At 39.4% G+C, this 20,867-nt stretch overlaps 1 protein-coding gene across 4 annotated transcripts in view; it reads left to right on the top strand.

The window, feature by feature from the left end:
- SPOCK3 (SPARC (osteonectin), cwcv and kazal like domains proteoglycan 3) overlaps positions 1-20,867 on the top strand; it is a 433,554-nt gene that overhangs the window by 368,265 nt on the left and 44,422 nt on the right. The gene's annotated exons all lie outside the window — the stretch shown is intronic.

Here is a 20,867-nt window from a genome sequence, read left to right as displayed (position 1 = left end):
CAGTATTTCACATGATAAGAAATATTTTCACAAAAAGTCATGCAAATAGCCTTTTAATTTCACCATTGAATAACTTAGCTCATTTACATGCAAAATTGAAGCTTCGTCCCCCATCTGGTGGCAACTCCTCTTAATTATGGGTAAATTGCCAAGGAAATAAACAATCTCCAAGGAGATGACCTTGTTAAAACAAAATTATTCACTTGCGGCAAACTGCAAAACTAAGCTGTAAAATGTGTAGCATCACATATTTCTGAGAATCAAAATACTTATAACTGAGGTCACAACAAAGTCTGGAGCCTTGGGGAGAACTTCAAGACACTGACATGAGGACATTTTCTAATTTGTGGGCTCAAATGTAAATGTGACATGCACTTAACTGTTTCTACAGTGTTTGTGTACATAATATTTAAGTAGTAGTAAAGTAGTAATTAAAAATATAGCTATATATTAACAATATGCATAATTTAACAGTTTTTTTCATCAACATTTTTTCTAAATAACACTGCTTTTCTACATCTCTCAATTACCTTTGCATTCAGGGCAGGAGGTATAAATTCATCAACATTTTATTGTGCTTCCGTACAAACAGCAATTATATTCTAATGCAGAATTACATTATATCTTTTACTCTATGAGGAAGAAATTGATTATACTATTTAAATAGTGTTTACTGTAATGGATTTTCTGAAAAATGTACTTGTAGTGTTTTATGAATTTAAAGATTCTTCTGCTTATTTCAGACTTTTATGTCTTAAACTTGGAAAGCCAGGCAGGTTTTATTATTTCAGATGATTGCTGAATGTACCCACCTTTGCACTTGTGACTTCCTTTTTACCCTACAGTAATTCTCTTAATGGCTACTAGAATTGATTATAATAGCAGGCATGCCTTCTATTAATATTATGCAAGAGTAAAAGCATGCTCCTGAATGGAATCCATCTGATTAAATATGCACTTTTGATTACTGTCTAACCTTCTGTGACCTTTAATGTCTGTCTTTTGCCATGAATGATTCATCTGCCAGTCTGTCAGATAAAATAATAATCTGAATGGATCTGCCTTACTTCACCTCATCTTTCAAATCCGACAGACTATTATTTTTACTGTTTATGTGACCATAAAATTACCATCCAGTAGGAAAGAAACCTGTTAGAATGCAGTGCTATGCTTGCAAAGTATGTGGATTATCAAATGTATTTTCTGGATATCTAAAACTTGCCAGACCTACAAAAGGAGAATCTCAAAAAAATTTTAAAACAAAAGAGTAACATTATAGTTTCCATTGATTTATCCATCCATCCATCCATCCATCCATCCATCCATCCATCCATCCATCCAACCAATAATTTTTCAAGTCCTGTTTATTATCAATGTAATTGTGTTATGCAAGAGATTAGGCATTCATGAAAATATATGACAGGTGTAGTACTTTTTCCCTTTTATGAAGTGTAATATATTTAAATGCATAGAATATTACTGTCCAGAGAAAATAGGGTTCTGTGATAACAAAAATCGTTTTCATAATGCTATATATATTATCACTCTTAGAGATGAATATTTGTTGAAAGCATATTAACATTCTTGATAAATTATGCGTAAAATAAATCTGTTTAAAATTTTTTCAGCTCTGTCTTTATTAAACTTGTGACTGTGGAGCCCATCTTCATGAAACAAATGTAATACCTCCCAGAACTGTGATCTGTGAGGCATTTGTGCTGCGGTGGAATTTACTGTTTAATTAGTGTGTTTTAGTGATTAGAAAACGACTTAGGAGCAAAAGAGAAATGTATGTTCTTTTTTCATCACTTTCCTCAGTATACAATTATGAGTGATGATGGTCGAGGATATTTAATGTTTGAAATGCAGAAATATATAAAGATTTAAAATATACCTGAAAACATATTTTGAGGAGAACCTTTTAACCTGCATACGACGTGAGTTTTGGGTGGTTCGTATTCCATCCTGTGACACCGTGATAATGTCCCACCAGTGCAGGGCTCCCCTCCTGTCAGGGTCTGAGTGCACACGTAGAAGCCCTGACCCCCCAGGTGTCAGACGTGACTGCATTTGGAGACGGACCCTCTGGAGGCAGATCAGGTAACACCAGGTCCGATGGGTGGGCCCTGGTCCAATATGACCAATGTCCTTGTCACAGAGGAGATTAGGACAGAGCACAGACTGAGGCACAGACGTGTGAGGACATGGCAAGAAGGTAGCCAACCTCATGCCAAGGAGAGGCCGTAGGAGCAGAGGTGGATCGTAGCCTGTGGACCCCTTGGCCTTGGACTTCCAGCATCCAGCTCTGTGAGAAAATCAGTTTCTGCTGCTTAAGCCACCCAGTGTGTAGACTTAGTTATGGCAGCTCCGGCAAACTAGTCTACCTACCAGGCATTTGTACTGGATCCTAGAGTCCAGCGGGGACCCTCGGACCCACCAGGATCCTGTGTGATGATACCCTCAACCCACCCCGGAGAGAGCGATTTAAGTAAGTACCTTTGTCCCTAGAAGCTGCTGCCGAAGCCTCTTCGTGTCTCTACTGGGGGCTTCCTGGGCTGTGGTTTCCTCACAGGGATGGGGCAGCTGTCAAGAGTTTTTCCTCTTGTTAACTCTACATCTAGTCTGCATTTAATACAAGGGTAGAAACAAGGCCATCTGTATATTCAGATGAATTAGATAAATGTATCTCGTTGCTCTTTCCAGAAATACAGATTAGTAATAACTCCAGGCATGGAATTCTAATAGCCTTTTTGATTGCATTATTATTAAATGTCACAGATAAGTTTAAGCTTAGTGTCATGTTCCATTAGTAGGAAAGATCAGCAGACATTTGAAGGCTCAAATTTGTTGATTCAGATAATTTAGTTTAAAAAGCGTTGACACAACCTGACCTTCATTCTCCTCCCAACCTGAGGACAGACATGGATTTGTCTGTGTTTTATGGGACATTAAATATCCCAAGAGTTTGTCATCTCTAAGACGTCTGCCTGGAGTGCGGCTGTGTTGCTTGATCCCCTCCAGTCATCCCTGCTTTTAAAAGAGACCTTTTTAAAATCCCAAATGCCACTGCCTGTCGGCAGGTGACGAATCCTGTGTCACCACTGCCCACACCCCCCGGAGGCTCATCCACTGAACATGGACTATCTCGTGTCTGAACAAAATGCCTCAGAATAAAACCCTCCACCCTCAGGCTGGTCCTCAAAAAGCACATTATCTGTCAAGGGAACAGTCCCATTTACCACTGCAACAAAAAGAATAAAATACCTAGGAATAAACCTACCTAAGGAGGCAAAAGACCTGTACTCAGAAAACTATAAGGGGCTGATGAAAGAAATGAAAGACGACACAGATGGAGAGATATACCGTGTTCTTGGATTGGAAGAATCAATATTGTGAAAATGACTATAGTACCCAAAGCAATCTACAGATTCAATGCAATCCCTATCAGACTACCAATGACATTTTCACAGAACTAGAACAAAAATTTTTTTAATTTATATGGAAACGCAAAAGACCCCAAATAGCCAAAGCAATCTTGAGAAAGAAAAACGGAGGTGGAGGAATCAGGCTCCCTAACTTCAGGCTATACTACAAAGCTACAGTAGCCAAGACAGTATGGTACTGGCACAAAAATGGAAATACAGATCAATGGAACAGGATAGAAAGCCCAGAGATAAACCCACACACCAATGGTCAATTAATTTATGACAAAGGAGGCAAGAATATACAATGGAGAAAAGACAGTCTCTTCAATAAGTGGTGCTGGGAAAACTGGACAGCTGCATATAAAAGAATGAAATTAGAACACTACCTAACACCATACACAAAAATAAACTCAAAATGGATTAGAGACCTAAATGTAAAACTGGACACTATAAAACTCTTAGAGGAAAACATAGGAAGAACACCCTTTGACATAAATCACAGCAAGATCTTTTTTGATTCACCTCCTAGAGTAATAGAAATAAAAACAAAAATAAACAAATGGGACCTAACTAAACTTAAAAGCTTTTACACAGCAAAGGAAACCATAAACAAGACAAAAAGACAACCCTCAGAATGGGAGAAAATATTTGCAAACGAGTCAACAGACAAAGGATTAATCTCCAAAATATACAAACAGCTCATGCAGCTCAATACCAAAAAAATTAAAAACCCAATCAAAAAATGGGTGGAAGACCTAAAAAGACATTTCTCCAACGAAGACATACAGATAGCCAACAAACACATGAAAAGATGCTCGACATCACTAATTATTAGAGAAATGCAAATCAAAACCACAATGAGGTATCACCTCACACTTGTCAGAATGGCCATCATCAGAAAATCTGCAAACAATAAATGCTGGAGAGGGTGTGGTGAAAAGGGAACCCTCCTACACTGTTGGTGGGAATGTAAATTGATACAGACACTATGGAGAACAGTATGGAGGTTCCTTAAAAAACTAAAAATAGAACCACCATATGACCCAGCAGTCCCACTACTGGACCTGTACCCAGAGAAAACCATAATTCAAAAAGAGACATGTACCACAGTGTTCATTGCAGCACTCTTTACAATAGTCAGGAAATGGAAGCAACCTAAATGTCCATCAACTGACGAATGGATAAAGAAGATGTGGTAAATATATACAATGGAATATTACTCAGCCATAAAAAGGAACGGAATTGGGACATTTGTAGAGATGTGGATGGACCTAGAGACTGTGATACAGAGCGAAGGAAATCAGAAAGAGAAAAACAAATGTTGTATATTAATGTATGTATGTGGAATCTAGAAACATGGTGTAGATGAACTTATCTGTGAATCAAAAATAGAGACACAGATGTAGAGAACAAAAGTATGGATACCAAGGGGGAAAAGGGGGAGTGGGATGAATTGGGAGATTGGGATTGACACATAAACACTATTGATAGTATGTATAAAACAGATAACTAATGAGAACCCACTGTACAGTACAGGGAACTCTACTCAGTGCTCTGTGGTGACCTAAATGGGAAGGAAATCCAAAAACAAGGGGATATATGTATACGTACAGTTGATGCACTTTGCTGTATGGTAGAAAGTAACACAGCATTGTAAAGCAACTATACTCCAATAAAAATTAATTTAAAAAATTTTAAAAAATTATCCATGAATCAGAGAGTTTCAAATACGCTTGTGAGCATCAGTATTCTTCAACTGCTATAGAAATTGTAGCTCATGTTTTAATAAAACTGTATGATATATAGCAGTACTGAAGGCTCATGATTTTAGTTCCATAATTTATCATGTAAAATTTTTAGTATGACTTTAAGGCACAGCACTCTGAGACTGATGTAATCTTGGTGAGAAGTCTTCTCTAAGATGTGTGTGTGTGTGTGTGTCTGTGTGTGTCTGTGTGTCTGTGTCTGGGGTGGGGTGAGGGTCAAGAGTGTCTGGAGGGCAACTTGTCTGATTTTGTACTTTGAGCTGCAGAGACATGGCTCCTGTAACATGTGTAATGGGATCAACCCCAGACACTTCCGTCTGTCCACCACAAAGCCTGCAGGAATTGTTAACTGAGATTTTTTTTTTTTAATTTAAGTATACTTAACTTACACTGTTTCAGGTGTACATCAAAGTGAGTCAGCTATATATATATATATATTCTTTTTCAGATTCTTTTCCATTAGAGGTTATTGTAAGATAATGAATATAGTTCCCTGTGCTATACAGTATGTCCTTGTTGTTTATTTTATGTACAGTAGTGTTAAATGCAAATTCCCAATTTATCCCTCCCCCCCTTTCCCCTTTGGTAACCCTAAGTTTGTTTTCAATGTCTGTGAGTCTATTTTTGTTTTGTAAATAAGTTCATTTGTACCATTTTTTAAGATTCCACACATAAGTGATATCACACAATATTTGTCCTTCTCTTTCTGACTTACTTCACCTAGTATGATGATCTCTAGGTCCATCCATGTTGCTGCAAATGGCATTATTTCATTCTTTTTTTATGGCTGAGTAATATTCCATTGTATATATGTACTACATCTTCTTTATCCATTTATCTGTTGATGGATATTTAGGTTGCTTCCGTGTCTTGGCTATTGTAAATACTGCTGGTATGAAGATTGGGGTGCATGTGTCTTTTTGAATTATATTTTCATCCAGGTATATGCCCAGGAGTGACATTACTGGATCCTATAGTATTTCTATTTTTAGTTTTTTAAGGAACCTCCATACTGTTCTCCATAGTGGCTGCACCAATTTATATTCCCACCAACAGTGTAGGAGGGTTCCCTTTTCTCCACACCCTCTCCAGCATTTTTTGTTTGTATACTTTTTGATGATGGCCATTCTGACTGGTGTGAATTGATACCTCAATGTAGTTTTTTTTTCTTTTTTTTAAAATTTTTATTTTATATTGAATTATAGTTGATTCGCAATGTTGTGTTAGTTTTGGGTGTACAGTAAAGTGATTCAGTTATATGTACACATATATCTATTCTTTTTCAAATTCTTTTCCCATTTAGATTATTACAGAATATTGAGTATAGTCCTCTATGCTATACAGTAGGTCTTTGTTGGTTATCTATTTTACACATAGTAGTGTGTATATGTTAATCCCAAACTCCTAATTTATCCCCCCCCCTTTCCCATTTGGTAACCATAAGTTTGTTTTCTAAGTCTGTGACCCTATTTCTGTTTTGTAAGTAAGTTCATTTTTATCATTTTTTTAGATTCCGTATATAAGTGATATCATACAGTATTTGTCCTTCTCTGTCTGACTTACTTCACTCTGTATGACAGTCTCTAGGTCCATCCATGTTGCTGCAAATGGCATTATTTCATTCTTTTTTATGGCTGAGTAATATTCCATTGTATATATGGACCACATCTTCTTTATCCATTCATCTGTTGATGGACATTTAGGTTGCTTCTATGTAAATAGTGCTGCTGTGAACATAGGGGTGCATGTATCTTTTCGAATTATAGTTTTCTCTGGATATATGCCCAGTAGTGGGATTGCTGGATCACATGGTAGTACAATTTTTACCTTTCTGAGGACTCTGCATAGTGTTCTCCATAGTGGCTGCACCAATTTACATTCCCACCAACAGTGCAGGAGGGTTCCCTTTTCTCCACACCGTCTTCCACATTTCTTGTTTGTAGACTTTTTAATGATGGCCATTCTGACCAGTGTCAGATGGTACCTCGTTGTAATTTTGATTTGCATTTCTCTAATTTTTAAATTTTGTGTTTATAAAATTTAATTAAACTTCAGGAATGTTTAAAGTTTCTGATTTGGGAAGAATTCCTGATTTGCTCAAGACTTTCAGATAAATCATTGCCAATTTTAAAATGAATGAGTTAATTAAATTAACTTGCAAAATTTTAAAAAATATTTTCAAAGATTTTATACCTAATATATTATTTTTAATGTATGCTACAGGTAGGGGCCTGTAGCCTTGCAAGTTAAAAGAAAATGCCTTGGGCATCTAAAGGCACTGAATGTCCCCAGATCTCTCCATCCATCCTCACTCTGGGTGATCCTCCGCATGTGGACCCATACAGATGTGGGTTCACAGGTCTTTGTGTCTGCCCTGCCAGTGACATCTTAATAATATTATTTTGTTTAATGGTGGGAAAAAGAGGCTGGTTTAGCAGAATAGACATTGTTCTGAATTAGCAGTACCAGATTTGCCACCGAACAACTATGATTTGAAGTGAGGTGACGAATGCTCTGAGCTCATAGGTGTGTAGAGGAAGCTGGTCCCTCCGTGTTGTAATGCAAACTGCCCCCCTCAGCTCCCGCCCCTCGTTGTGCACACAGTAGCCCCCCAGGGTTTGCATAAAGGGGAGACATGGTGCTGAGAGGGGAGTGACCCTCTGCTGCTGATTTTCAAGTGTAGCTGAGAAGTGAAAGGCTTGGAAGGGATTATAATAAAACCCCCAGTGGCCCCTGGCTGCACTCCTCATCGCAGCCCTGGTCACAGAGCTGGTCATTTTTGAGCCCTGATGGTTTTCCCCATCTGGTGATTAGCTATTGGTGAAATGGCTATGTATCAACTTCAACCATTACCTTTAGATGTTCTGCTTCGATAAATGAGAATAAATTTCACTTCCCTCCCACTGTCCAGTATAAAGATATGGCTATTCTTAGTTTTCCACTTGTTTCAATTTCAAAAAGCAGTAACAGTAGCAAAAAAAACAAAACCCAGAGCACGTAACCATCTGCTTCCAGGTCCGCAGATGGCTCTTGCCTGCTCATTTTGTAAAATGGGAACATTGGCTGTTCACTCTACATGTCTTCACCTCTGTCTCCCCACGTCCAGTGGCCATAGTGGGACCACTCCTTCCCAAGAGTGACGACACTTAGATTATACTATACTGTAACCACCATTAGGTCTTCTGTGAATTCTTTAAGATGAGTCACTTTGCTATCAAGAACTTTTACCCTACAATGATAATGTAAATATTGTTCACTGCGGAGTGAGAATTTATGCTGGAATTTCATCAGTACAAGTGCATTTTCTTCAGTCTCAGTGGAGAGTATCCCCAGCATCAATTTGAAGTGCACTCTACCATTTCCGCCCCAGCTGCCTTTATCACGACTGTGATGAGTTTTCACAAGCTCTGTCACACGCCTCTCCTCACCACCTGGGTCTGTTCCCCCCTGAGCCGTCCCCCAGATCTGCTGCACAACTCGTTTGAGTACGTCGTTCTCCGTGTTTCTTTTGTGAATTTCTTGCCTTTGTTTTTCTTAATTTCCTCTTTCATTTTGCTTCAGCCCATTCTTCTGGTGGTGTGGAATGCAAAACTCTCTGAGTCCTTGCTCAGCTCAACTGCCTTTATTCTGCCTTATTGATTGATAATTGAATGGATGTGGGATACGAGATTCAAATCAGTTTTCTTTAGAATGTTGAAGGCTTGCTTCATAATTGTCTGTAATCCATTATTGCTAATGATTATTGAGATACCAAGCTGATTCTTTGCCTTTGGTAGTAACCATTTGTTTGTTTTTGTTTGATTGTTTATTTGTTCAGTTTTATTTGCTTCCTGAAAGCTCTTATAATCGTTTTATATTTCATATTCTGTTTTCAAAGATGTCTTTGTGTGAGTTTGTATATGTGTGTGTTTAATTCATTCAGCTAAGAACTCAGGGGGTCCCTCTCTCTGAAAACTTCTCTCCTTCTGCAGTTATAGGAATTATTTTCTGTATTTTTAAAGTAGTTTATCCACTTCAAATTCTTTCTCAATAACTGTGTAAGTCAGATACTGGACTTCTAGACAGATCCCCCCCTGTCTCCTAGCATCTCTTTTATGTTCTTCCTCTGTAATTTCTCTCTCTTGCTTTTATTTTACCTTCTACAATAATCCCATCCTTTCTTCTACATGTTTTTTTCTCTTGTCAAAGACCTGTGTGTGTGTACACAGCTATAAATACAATATGTAACTTTTTAAACCTTTAAGACCTCTTCCCTTTTCACTGCTTTGCTTTGTGTAACATCAGGCCCTAGTTTATAACTGGACACAATTGAAGAACCTTGCATTGAAACCCAGCTTTTCTTTTATTCACATTGATTATGATTTATTGTTCTGTTATTCACTCCAGACTACAAATACAATTAAATCAGTGAGCACCAAGCGTGCTCTAGTCACTACTGGCTATAAAATTTAGGGCAGCATTTAACTTCTGTGTCCCAGTTTCCATAGCTGTAAAAAGAAAAAATGATAATATCCTTTACCTAATCTTCCAGGCTTGACATTAAAATCAAATGTGAAACCTCATTCAAACCATTTCATGCTATATAAATGTAAGAGTCTATATGTAGGGGGCTTCCCTGGTGGCGCAGTGGTTGAGAATCTGCCTGCTAATGCAGGGAACACAAGTTCGAGCCCTGGTCCGGGAGGATCCCACATGCCGCGGAGCGGCTGGGCCTGTGAGCCACAATTACTGAGCCTGCGTGTCTGGAGCCTGTGCTCCGCAGCAAGAGAGGCCGCGATAGTGAGAGACCCGCGCACCGCGATGAAGAGTGGCCCCCACTTGCCACAGCTGGTGAAAGCCCTCGCACAGAAACGAAGACCCAACATAGCCATAAATAAATAAATAAAAATTAAAAAAAAAAAAGTTTAAAAAAGAGTCTATATGTAGAAAAAAATCAATATAGTAGAACTTGTGGAAAACATCAGGAAAAGACATTCATTGACTTTTTCTGGAAAAGAACACTACTGAAGTGCTGGTGGCCGTCAGACCCTCGCGTGGGTGGGGTCTGACTGCTCCTGTTCCTATCAGAGCGTGTCTGTAGCAAAGGATTTGGTAGCCAGGGAATTGTGACTGTCGTCCTATAAGTAATATATTTCAGGCTTGCGTGAGCTAGGCATGTCCTTTTTTGTGTATGGCAAGGGCAGCTGGACTCATAAAAAGTGAGGGCAATACTGTGGCTTCTCTTAAACGATTAGGGGAAGGCACGTCTTCTGTGACCTCCATCGTGGCCTTTGTGAACTGCTGTGAGGTCTGTAGCAGCATAAACTCTCCTGCATTTGGTGTTCATCACATCTCTGGGATCTGTTCTTTACTGGCACGAAAATTGGACTTGAAGACAAATGATTCCTTCCTACTCAAGAAGATGTATTTACATAGGTTTCGTGTTATTTTCTTCAAAAAGTGTGTTTTGCTAACATCACCCAGCTCTGCATGGCGATCACCACGCATCAGTACTGAGGACTCCAGTCCTCACTTCCCAGAGCGGAAATTCCTGGGCTTGGAGTGAAGCTTTGACTTGGCTATTCTAAGTATGGCTTTGCTGCCGCGGCTGCGGCAATGGTGGTGATTATTATTATTGGGACTACTGAGGGGGGTTTCCCGTCAGGATTAAGAACCTGGGCTCTGACGTCTATCCTTTTGGGTTCAGAACTTGGTTCTCCCACTTCTCTGAGCTCAGACGGTTTTAAAGCTCTCAATGCCACAATTTCTGGACACTTATATGGAAGCAGTAGTACTATAATCTTTTTTTTTAACTTTGAAAAAAAGGTTTTATTATGAAACTAACGTACCCCAAGATCCTGTAACTCCAATTCTAATTACTTCACTAGGAGAAATAAAAACATATGCACGCAAAAACCTACATAAAATATTCATAATTGCCAAAATTTTCCAATTGGTGCTTCATAGCAAATATTGGGGTTTTTTTAACATCTTTATTGGAGTGTAATTGCTTTACAATGGTGTGTTAGTTTCTGCTGTATAACAAAGTGAATCAGCTATACATATACATATATCCCTATATCCCCTCCCTGTTGCATCTCCCTCCCACCCTCCCTATCCCCCCACTCTAGGTGATCACAAAACACCGAGCTGATCTCCCTGTGCTATGCGGCTGCTTCCCACTACCTATCTATTTTACATTTGGTAGTGTGTATATGTCCATGCCACTCTCTCACTTCGTCCCAGCTTACCCTTCCCCCTCCCTGTGTCCTTAAGTCCATTCTCTACATCTGCGTCTTTATTCCTGTCCTGCCCCTAGGTTCTAAAGAACCTTTTTTTTTTAGATTCCACATATATGTGTTAGCATACGGTATTTGTTTTTCTCTTTCTAACTTACTTCACTCCGTTTGACCGACTCTAGTTCCATCCACCTCACTACAAATAACTCAATTTCGTTTCCTTTTATGGCTGAGAAATATTCCATTGTATATATGTGCCACATCTTCTTTATCCATTCATCTGTCGATGGACACTTACGATGCTTCCATGTCCCGGCTATTGTAAATAGAGCTGCAGTGAACATTGTGGTACATGACTCTTTTTGAATTATGGTTTTCTCCAGGTATATGCCCAGTAGTGGGATTGCTGGGTCATATGGTAGTTCTATTTTTAGTTTTTTAAGGAACCTCCATACTGTTCTCCATAGTGACTGTATCAATTTACATTCCCACCAACAGTACAAGAGTGTTCCCTTTTCTCCACACCCTCCCCAGCATTTATAGTTTGTAGATTTTTTGATGATGGCCATTCTGAACACTGTGAGATGATACCTCGCTATAGTTTTGATTTGCATTTCTCTAATGATTGGTGATGTTGAGCATCCTTTCATGTGTTTGTTGGCAATCTGTATATCTTCTTTGGAGAAATGTCTATTTAGGTCTTCTGCCCATTTTTGGATTGGGTTGTTTGTTTTTTTGATATTAAGCTGCATGAGCTGCTTGTATATTTTGGAGATTAATCCTTTGTCAGTTGCTTCGTTTGCAAATATTTTCTCCCATTCTGAGGGTTGTCTTTTGGTCTTGTTTATGGTTTCCTTTGCTGTGCAAAAGCTTTTAAGTTTAGTTAGGTCCCATTTGTTTATTTCTGTTTTTATTTCCTTTTCTCTAGGAGGTGGGTCAAAAAGGATCTTGCTGTGATTGATGTCATAGAGTGTTCTGCCTGTGTTTTCCTCTAAGAGTTTTATAGTGTCTGGCCTTACATTTAGGTGTTTAAACCATTTTGAGTTTATTTTTGTATATGGTGTTAGGGAGTGTTCTAATTTCATGCTTTTACATGTGGCTGTCCAGTTTTCCCCTCACCACTTATTGAAGGGACTGTCTTTTCTCCATTGTGTATTCTTGCCTCCTTTATCAAAGATAAGGTGACCATATGTGTGTGGGTTTATCTCTGGGTTTTCTATCCTGTTCCATTGATCTGTATTTCTGCTTTTGTGCCAGTACCATACTGTCTTGATTACTGTAGCTTTGTAGTAGAGTCTGAAGTCCGGGAGCCTGATTCCTCCAGCTCCGTTTTTCTTTCTCAAGATTGCTTTGGCTATTTGGGGTCTTTTATGTTTCCATACAAATTGTGAAATTTTTTGTTCTAGTTCTGTGAAAAATGCCATTGGTAGTTTGATAGGGATTGCATTGAATCTGTAGATTGCTTTGGGTAGTATAGTCATTTTCACAGTGTTGATTCTTCCAATCCAAGAACATGGTATATCTCTCCATCTGTTGGTATCCTCTTTAATTTCTCTCATCAGTGTCTTATAGTTTTCTGCACACAGGTCTTTTTTCTCCTTAGGTAGGTTTATTCCTCGGTATCTTATTCTTTTTGTTGCAGTGGTAAATGGGAGTGTTTCCTTAATTTCCCTTTCAGATTTTTCATCATTAGTGTATAGAAATGCAGGAGAATTCTGTGCATTAATTTTGTATCCTGCTACTTTACCATATACATTTATTAGCTCTAGTAGTTTTCTGGTAACATCTTTAGAATTCTCTATGTATAGTATCATGTCATCTGCAAACAGTGACAGCTTTACTTCTTTTTTTCCGATTTGGATTCCTTTTATTTCTTTTTCTTCTCTGATTGCTGTGGCTAAAACTTCCAAAACTATGTTGAATAATAGTGATGAGAATGGGCAACCTTGTCTTGTTCTGGATCTTAGTGGAAATGGTTTCAGTTTTTCACCATTGAGAACGATGTTGGTTGTGGGTTTGTCATATATGGTCTTTATTATGTTGAGGTAAGTTCCATCTATGCCTACTTTCTGGAGAGTTTTTATCATAAATGGGTGTTGAATTTTGTCGAAATATTTTTCTGCATCTATTGAGATTATCATATGATTTTTATCCTTCAATTTGTTAATATGTTGTATCACATTGATTGATTTGCATATATTGAAGAATCCTTGCATTCCTGGGATAAACCCCACTTTATCATGGTATATTATCCTTTGAATGTGCTGCTGGATTCTGTTTGCTAGTATTTTGTTGAGGATTTTTGCGTCTATGTTCATCAGTGATATTGGCCTGCAGTTTCTTTTTTTTGTGACATCTTTGTCTGGTTTTGGTATCAGGGTGACTTGTGTCCTCATAGAATGGGTTTGGTAGTGTCCTCTGCTATATTTTGGAAGAGTTTGAGAAGGATAGGTGTTAGCTCTTCTCTAAATGTTTGATAGAATTCGCCTGTGAAGCCATCTGGTCCTGGGCTTGTGTTGGAAGATTTTTAATCACAGTCTCAATTTCAGTGCTTGTGATTGGTCTGTTTATATTTTCTATTTCTTCCTGGTTCAGTCTCGGAACGTTGTGCTTTTTTAAGATTTTGTCCATTTCTTCCAGATGGTCCATTTTATTGGCATAGTTGCTTGTAGTAATCTCTCGTGATCCTTTGTATTTCTGCAGTGTCAGTTGTTACTTCTCCTTTTTCATTTCTAATTCTATTGATTTGAGTCTTCTCCCTTTTTTTCTCGATGAGTCTGGCTAAAGGTTTATCAACTTTGTTTATCTTCTCAAAGAACCAGCTTTTAGTTTCATTGATCTTTGCTATTGTTTCCTTCATTTCTTTTCCATTTATTTCCGATCTGATCTTTATGATTTCTTTCCTTCTGCTAACTTTGGGGTTTTTTTTTTCTTCTTTCTCTAATTGCTTTAGGTGTAAGATTAGGTTGTTTATTTGAGATGTTTCTTGTTTCTTGAGGTAGGACTGTATTGCTATAAATTTCCCTCTTAGAACTGCTTTTGCTGCATCCCATAGGTTGTGAGCCGTTGTGTTTTCATTGTCATTTGTTTTTAGGTATTTTTTGATTTCCTCTTTGATTTCTTCAGTGATCGCTTGGTTATTTAGTAGTGTATTGTTTAGCCTCCATGTGCTTGTATTTTTTACAGTTTTTTTTCCTGTAATTGATATCTAGTCTCATCGCATGGTGGTCGGAAAAGATACTTGATACGATTTCAATTTTCTTAAATTTACCAAGGCTTCATTTGTGACCCAAGATACCAAGATGTAATCTATCCTGGAGAATGTTCCATGAGCACTTGAGAAGAAAGTGTATTCTGTTGTTTTTGAATGGAAGGTCCTATAAATATCAACTGAGTCCATCTTGTTTAATGTGTCATTTAAAGCCTATGTTTCCTTATTTGTTTTCATTTTGGATGATATGTCCATTGGTGAAAGTGGGGTGTTAAAATCCCCTACTATGATTGTGTTACTGTCAGATTCCCCTTTTATGGTTGTTAGCATTTGCCTTATGTATTGAGGTGCTCCTATGTTGGGTGCAGAAATATTTACAATTGTTATATCTTCTTCTTGGATTGATCCCTTGATCATTATGTAGTCTCCTTCTTTATCTCTTGTAATAGTCTTTATTTTAAAGTCTATTTTGTCTGATATGAGAATCGCTACTCCAGCTTTCTTTTGATTTCCATTTGCATGGAATATCTTTTTCCATCCCCTCTATTTCAGTCTGTATTTGTCCCTAGGTCTGAAGTGTGTCTCTTGTAGACAGCATATATGTGGGTCTTGTTTTTGTATCCATTTAGCTGGTCGATGTCTTTTGGTTGTAGCATTTAATCCATTTACATTTACGGTAGTTATTGATATGTATGTTCATATTACCATTTTCTTAACTGTTTTGGGTTTCTTATTGTAGGTGTTCTCCTTTTCTTGTATTTCCTGCCAAGAGAAGTTCCTTTCGCATTTGTTGTAAAGCTGGTTTGGTGGTGCTGAATTCTCTTAGCTTTTGCTTGTCTGTAAAGGTTTTAATTTGTCGGTCGAATCTGAATGAGATCCTTGCAAGGTAGAGTAATCTTGGTTGTAGATTTTTCCCTTTCATTACTTTAAATATGTCCTGCCACTCCCTTCTGGCTTGCAGAGTCTTTGCTGAAAGATCAGCTGTTAACCTTATGGGGATTCCCTGGTATGTTATTTGTTGCTTTTCCCATGCTGCTTTTAGTATTTTTCTTTGTATTTACTTTTTGATAGTTTGATTAATATGTGTCTTGGCATGTTTCTCCTTGGATTTATCCTGTGTGGATCTCTCTGCGCTTCCTGGACTTGACTGACTATTTCCTTTCCCATATTAGGGAAGTTTTCAACTATAATCTCTTCAAATATTTTCTCAGTCCCTTTCTTTTTCTCTTCTTCTTCTGGGACCCCTATAATTCGAATGTTGGTGCATTTAATGTTGTCCCAGAGGTCTCTGAGACTGTCCTCAATTCTTTTCATTCTTTTTTCTTTATTCTGCTCTGTGGTAGTTATTTCCACTATCTTATCTTCCAGGTCACTTATCCATTCTTCTGCCTCTGTTATTCTGCTATTGATTCCTTCTAGAGAATTTTTAACTTCATTTATTTTGTTGTTCATCATTGTTGGTTTGCTCTTTAGTTCTTCTAGGTCCTTGTTAAACGTTTCTTATGTTTTCTCCATTCTATTTCCAAGATTTTGGATCATCTTTACTATCATTACTCTGAATTCTTTTTCAGGTAGACTGCCTATTTCCTCTTCATTTGTTTGGTCTGGTGGGTTTTTACCTTGCTCCTTCATCTGCTGTGTATTTCTCTGTCTTCTCATTTTGCTTAACCTACTGTGTTTGGGGTTCTCCTTTTCGCAGGCTCCAGGTTCATAGTTCCCGTAGTTTTTGGTGTCTGCCCCCAGTGTGTAAGGTTGGTTCAGTGGGTTGTGTAGACTTCCTGGTGGAAAGGCCTTGTGCCTTTGTTCTAGTGGATGAGGCTGGATCTTGTCTTTCTGGTGGGCAGGACCGTGTCCAACGGTGTGTTTTGGGGTGTCTGTGAACTTATTAAGATTTTAGGCAGCATCTCTGCTAATGGGTGGGGTTGTGTCCCTGTCTTGCTAGTTGTTTGGCATGGGGTGTCCAGCACTGGAGCTTGCTGGTCATTGAGTGGATCTGGGTCTTAGCGCTGAGACCGAGATCTCTGGGAGAGCTCTAGCCAATTGATATTATGTAGGGTCAGGAGGTCTCTGGTGGTCCAGTGTCCTGAACTTGGCTCTCCCACCCCAGAGGCTCAGGCCTGACACCAGGCTGGAGCACCAAGACCCTGTCAGCCACATGGCTGAGAAGAAAAGGGAGAAAAAAAAAAAGAAAGAAAGAAAAGAAAAGAAATAAATAAAGTTATTAAAATAAAACATTTTTTAAATATTATGAAAAAATATTTTTAAAGTAATTTAAAAAAAAAGAAGAGAGCAACCAAACTAATAAAGAAATCCACCAATGATAACAAGCGCTAAAAAGTAAACTACGATAAACATAAAAATCAGAAACTGGTCAGTCACATACAGAACACCCCAAGTCTACAGTTGCTCACAAAGTCCACTGCCTCAATTTTGGGATGACTCATTGTCTATTCAGGTATTCCACAGATGCAGGTACATCAGGTTGATTGTGGAGCTTTAATCCGCTGCTCCTGAGGCTGGTGAGAGAGATTTCCCTTTCTCTTCTTTGTTTGCACAGCTCCTGGGGTTCAACTTTGGATTTCTACCCGCCTCTGTGTGTAGGTCGCCTGAGGGCGTCTCTTCTTTGCTCACACAGGACGGTGTTAAAGGAGCAGCTGCTTCGGGGGCTCTGGCTCACTCAGGCGGCGGGAGGGAGCGGCACGGAGGAGGCGGGGCGAGCCTGCGGCGTCAGAGGCGTCGTGACGTTGCAGCAGCCTGAGGTGCGCCGTGCGTTCTCCCGGGGAAGCTGTCCCCGGATCACGGGAGCCTGGCCGTGGCGGCTGCACCGGCTCCCGGGAGGGGCGGTGTGGAGAGTGACCTGTGCTCGCACACAGGCTTCTTGGTGGCGGCAGCAGCAGCCTTAGCGTCTCAGGCCCGTCTCTGGGGTCCGCGCTGGTAGCCGCGGCTCGCGCCCGTCTCTGCAGCTCGTTTAGGCGGCGCTCTGAATCCCCTCTCCTTGCGCGCCGCGAAACAAAGAGGCAAGAAAAAGTCTCTTGCCTCTTCGGCAGCTGCAGACTTTTTCCCGGTCTCCCTCCCAGCCAGCTGCGGTGCGCTAACCCCTTCAGGCTGTGTTCACGCCGCCAACCCCAGTCCTCTCCCTGTGATCAGACCGAAGCCCGAGCCTCCGCTCCCAGCCCCGCCCGCCCCGGCGGGGGAGCAGACAAGCCTCTCGGGCTGGTGAGCGCTGCTCGGCACTGATCCTCTGCGCGGGAATCTCTCCGCTTTGCCCTCCGCACCCCTGTGGCTGCGCTCTCCTCCGTGGCTCCGAAGCTTCCCCCCTCCGCCACCTGCGGTCTCCATCCGCGAAGGGGCTCCTAGTGTGTGGAAACCTTTCCTCCTTCACGGCTCCCTCCCACTGGTGCAGGTCCCGTCCCTATTCTTTTGTCTCTGTTTTCTCTTTTTTCTTTTGCCCTCCCCAGGTACGTGGGGAGTTTCTTGCCTTTTGGGAGGTCTGACATCTTCTGCCAGCGTTCAGTAGGTGTTCTGTAGGAGCAGTTCTACATGTAGATGTATTTCTGATGTATTTGTAGGGAGGAAGGTGATCTCCACGTCTCACTCCTCTGCCATCTTGAAGGTCCTCCCAGTAGTATAATCTTCATAGAGTTTTTGTAAGGATTAAACATGCTCATATGTGTAAAGAACTAGCAGTAAGTGTGTAGTGTTAGCTGCTATTATCATATCATTATTATTATTACCACAGGATTCTTAATTCCTAGAATGTTCTATTACAAGACATACATAACCTTCTGTTGAAACTTAAGCTTAGGTATGTGTGACACACAGTAAAGCTGTGTAATGTCTCATATTTGAGGAAATTTTTTTAATGGTATTATTTTTAAATGTAAATTACTTAACCTCATAAAAATCATACAAGTTTACAAACATTTCATTAGATATACATGGTAAGCACTATATCACTAAAATTAACAGAATAAAAGAAAATTTATACCATCTTTTCAACAGACTTTTTATCATTCTTCAGCAGGTATTTTATTGGATGAAACTTTGCTCTTTGCTGGGTGTGGTTTGGGAAAAATATAAGGTGGATAAAGGAAAGAGAGAACTAAAATTCATTTTTGAATGTTTATTTGTTTAAAGTAGGTAATGCATTAACATGCTGTAATGTTTAAAATTATAAATGAAAGTTAAATAAGTAAATATATAAATAAAGGACTATCATACGGGTGGGAAAAAATTAAAAATAAAATAAAAGTATAACTGTACATACACAGACGTCTCCACCAACCTGGATCTCCTCTCCCCCATCCCCCTTGCAGAGGTGAAAGTCTCTCAATCTCTCCTGTGTATTTCCGGAGGTATTTTAGGCATACATGAACAAACACATTTTCCTCCCTTTTTATACAAATGGAAGTGTACCAAACATCTTTTGTGTTCATCTTTTTTCACCAGAAGCTGTTGTGTAGGTATTGTTCCAAGTCTGTACATAATGACCTTCTTAACGTATTACTGACTCAGAGCTTCATTGGGGATGGATGTCCCTGGCTTATCACCAGGCCACTGCTGAGAAGCAGTGTTGTTAACCCCCCTGCTGTTAGAGACGTGCTGAATAAATGATGTTGTGCAATTTAAATAAGCTTGTGTATGTGTGGTACACCTGCAAGACAATTTTTAAGAAGGAGAAATGCTGGGTGAAGGGTTAGAAGCGTTTGTAATTAATTCTTGAAAGAAATTTAAAACTTTCTATTTATGGTTGAATGTGAATAGGGGTTTAAGCACACAATTGAATAGGAAAAAAGAGATGAACGGTAAACATAAGACTCCCTCATAGCACTTTCCTTCCTTCATCCGGTTCCCCCCGCTGGAGAGAACTAGCCTCATCAGCCTTGTCTTTTCCCTCCAGAGATGCGTGTCAGGTAAATGAGCATATGTGCTTATGTAGAAGAATGCCTTTCTTCAGGTGGGCTTTCGTCTTCTTCTGCATAGCAGTTTGTGGAGTCATGCTGACTCTCGCCTGGATGTCTGTGGGCACAGACTGCGGGCTGGAGTGTCCACGGTCACATTAGAGGGACTCTTTGTCTCCGTCCCTCAGCCTCAGCCAGCCTGGACATGACCTGTAAAGGTGATGTTTTCTTCCACCTTCACGTAGCTCATTGTTTCCCTGGATGAAATGATAGCTGTAAATCCTGCAGCCCTAACCCTTGACCAGCGATGCTCAAACCCACAGCACGTGTCCTGGGACCCTCTTTCCCATCGTCCCAGAAACCGCCTCACTTCTAAGACTCATATTTCCTGTGTCTCACATCCACTCGTCAGTTCTCTCTCTGATGGATCACATCTTCCAGCGGCTCCTGGGGAAAGGTGATGTGGGTGGTTAATCTTGGGATCTTGTATATTTCAAATATCTTTAGCTTACTCTCCCACCTGATTTTTCTGGATGTAGGATTCCCGGTATAAACTACAAAGTAATTTTCCAGTTGTCTTTCTGCCTGTCAGTGTTACTCCTGGAAAGTCTGAAGACATTCCAAGTCTTTATTCTTTGCACACGGCACTTTGTGTTGCTTTCCCTCCACAGCTGTTTTAGGGTCTTGTTTTGTGCCTCCAGGGTCCTGAAATGTCACAGGGATTTGCTGATACGGGTCATCCACCTCACTGGGTAGCGGGAGGGCCTATTCATCTGCAGTTTTATTTAATACCAGGAAGTGGGCTTAGATTCTTAAATTATATTGCATTACACTATACTATATTTTTTATGTTGTACATGTTACATTATATATAATACGTATTGTAATATAATGTGTACAGCATATATTAAGTGTAATGTAACACTTCAATATCATTGTGTAAATTATTGTTTTTAACAAACTGAGCAGGAAGAGTGTGTTAAAGGACACTTGGTTCAGGAAATTGCACATTAGTTACTTGAAGAGGAATGAGGTCTCCAGTAACAATCTAAATAAGTATTTCTTATATTTTCAAAATATTTTGGCAACAAATTACTGAATTTGACCTACCATATTTTAGCACTAGTCTCACACACACATACATATTTATAAAATATATTCTGCTACTCTTATTGTATAGACTAATTTTAAGAACATAATTACTGGTAAATAACAATATTTTGAAAAGAGGAATTAATTTAAGTCCAAATGTCAAAGTTTGCTAACACATTTCTTTTACAACAGAAATATGATATCATTTTCTGAAATATTTTCTATCTTTCCTAATGTCAAATAAGAGCTCTTCC

This window comes from Balaenoptera musculus, chromosome 6, assembly GCF_009873245.2.
Source record: "Balaenoptera musculus isolate JJ_BM4_2016_0621 chromosome 6, mBalMus1.pri.v3, whole genome shotgun sequence".
Taxonomy (NCBI): domain Eukaryota; kingdom Metazoa; phylum Chordata; class Mammalia; order Artiodactyla; family Balaenopteridae; genus Balaenoptera; species Balaenoptera musculus.
Note: the sequence above shows the minus strand (reverse complement) of the source record. Positions and strands in the feature narration are given on the sequence as shown.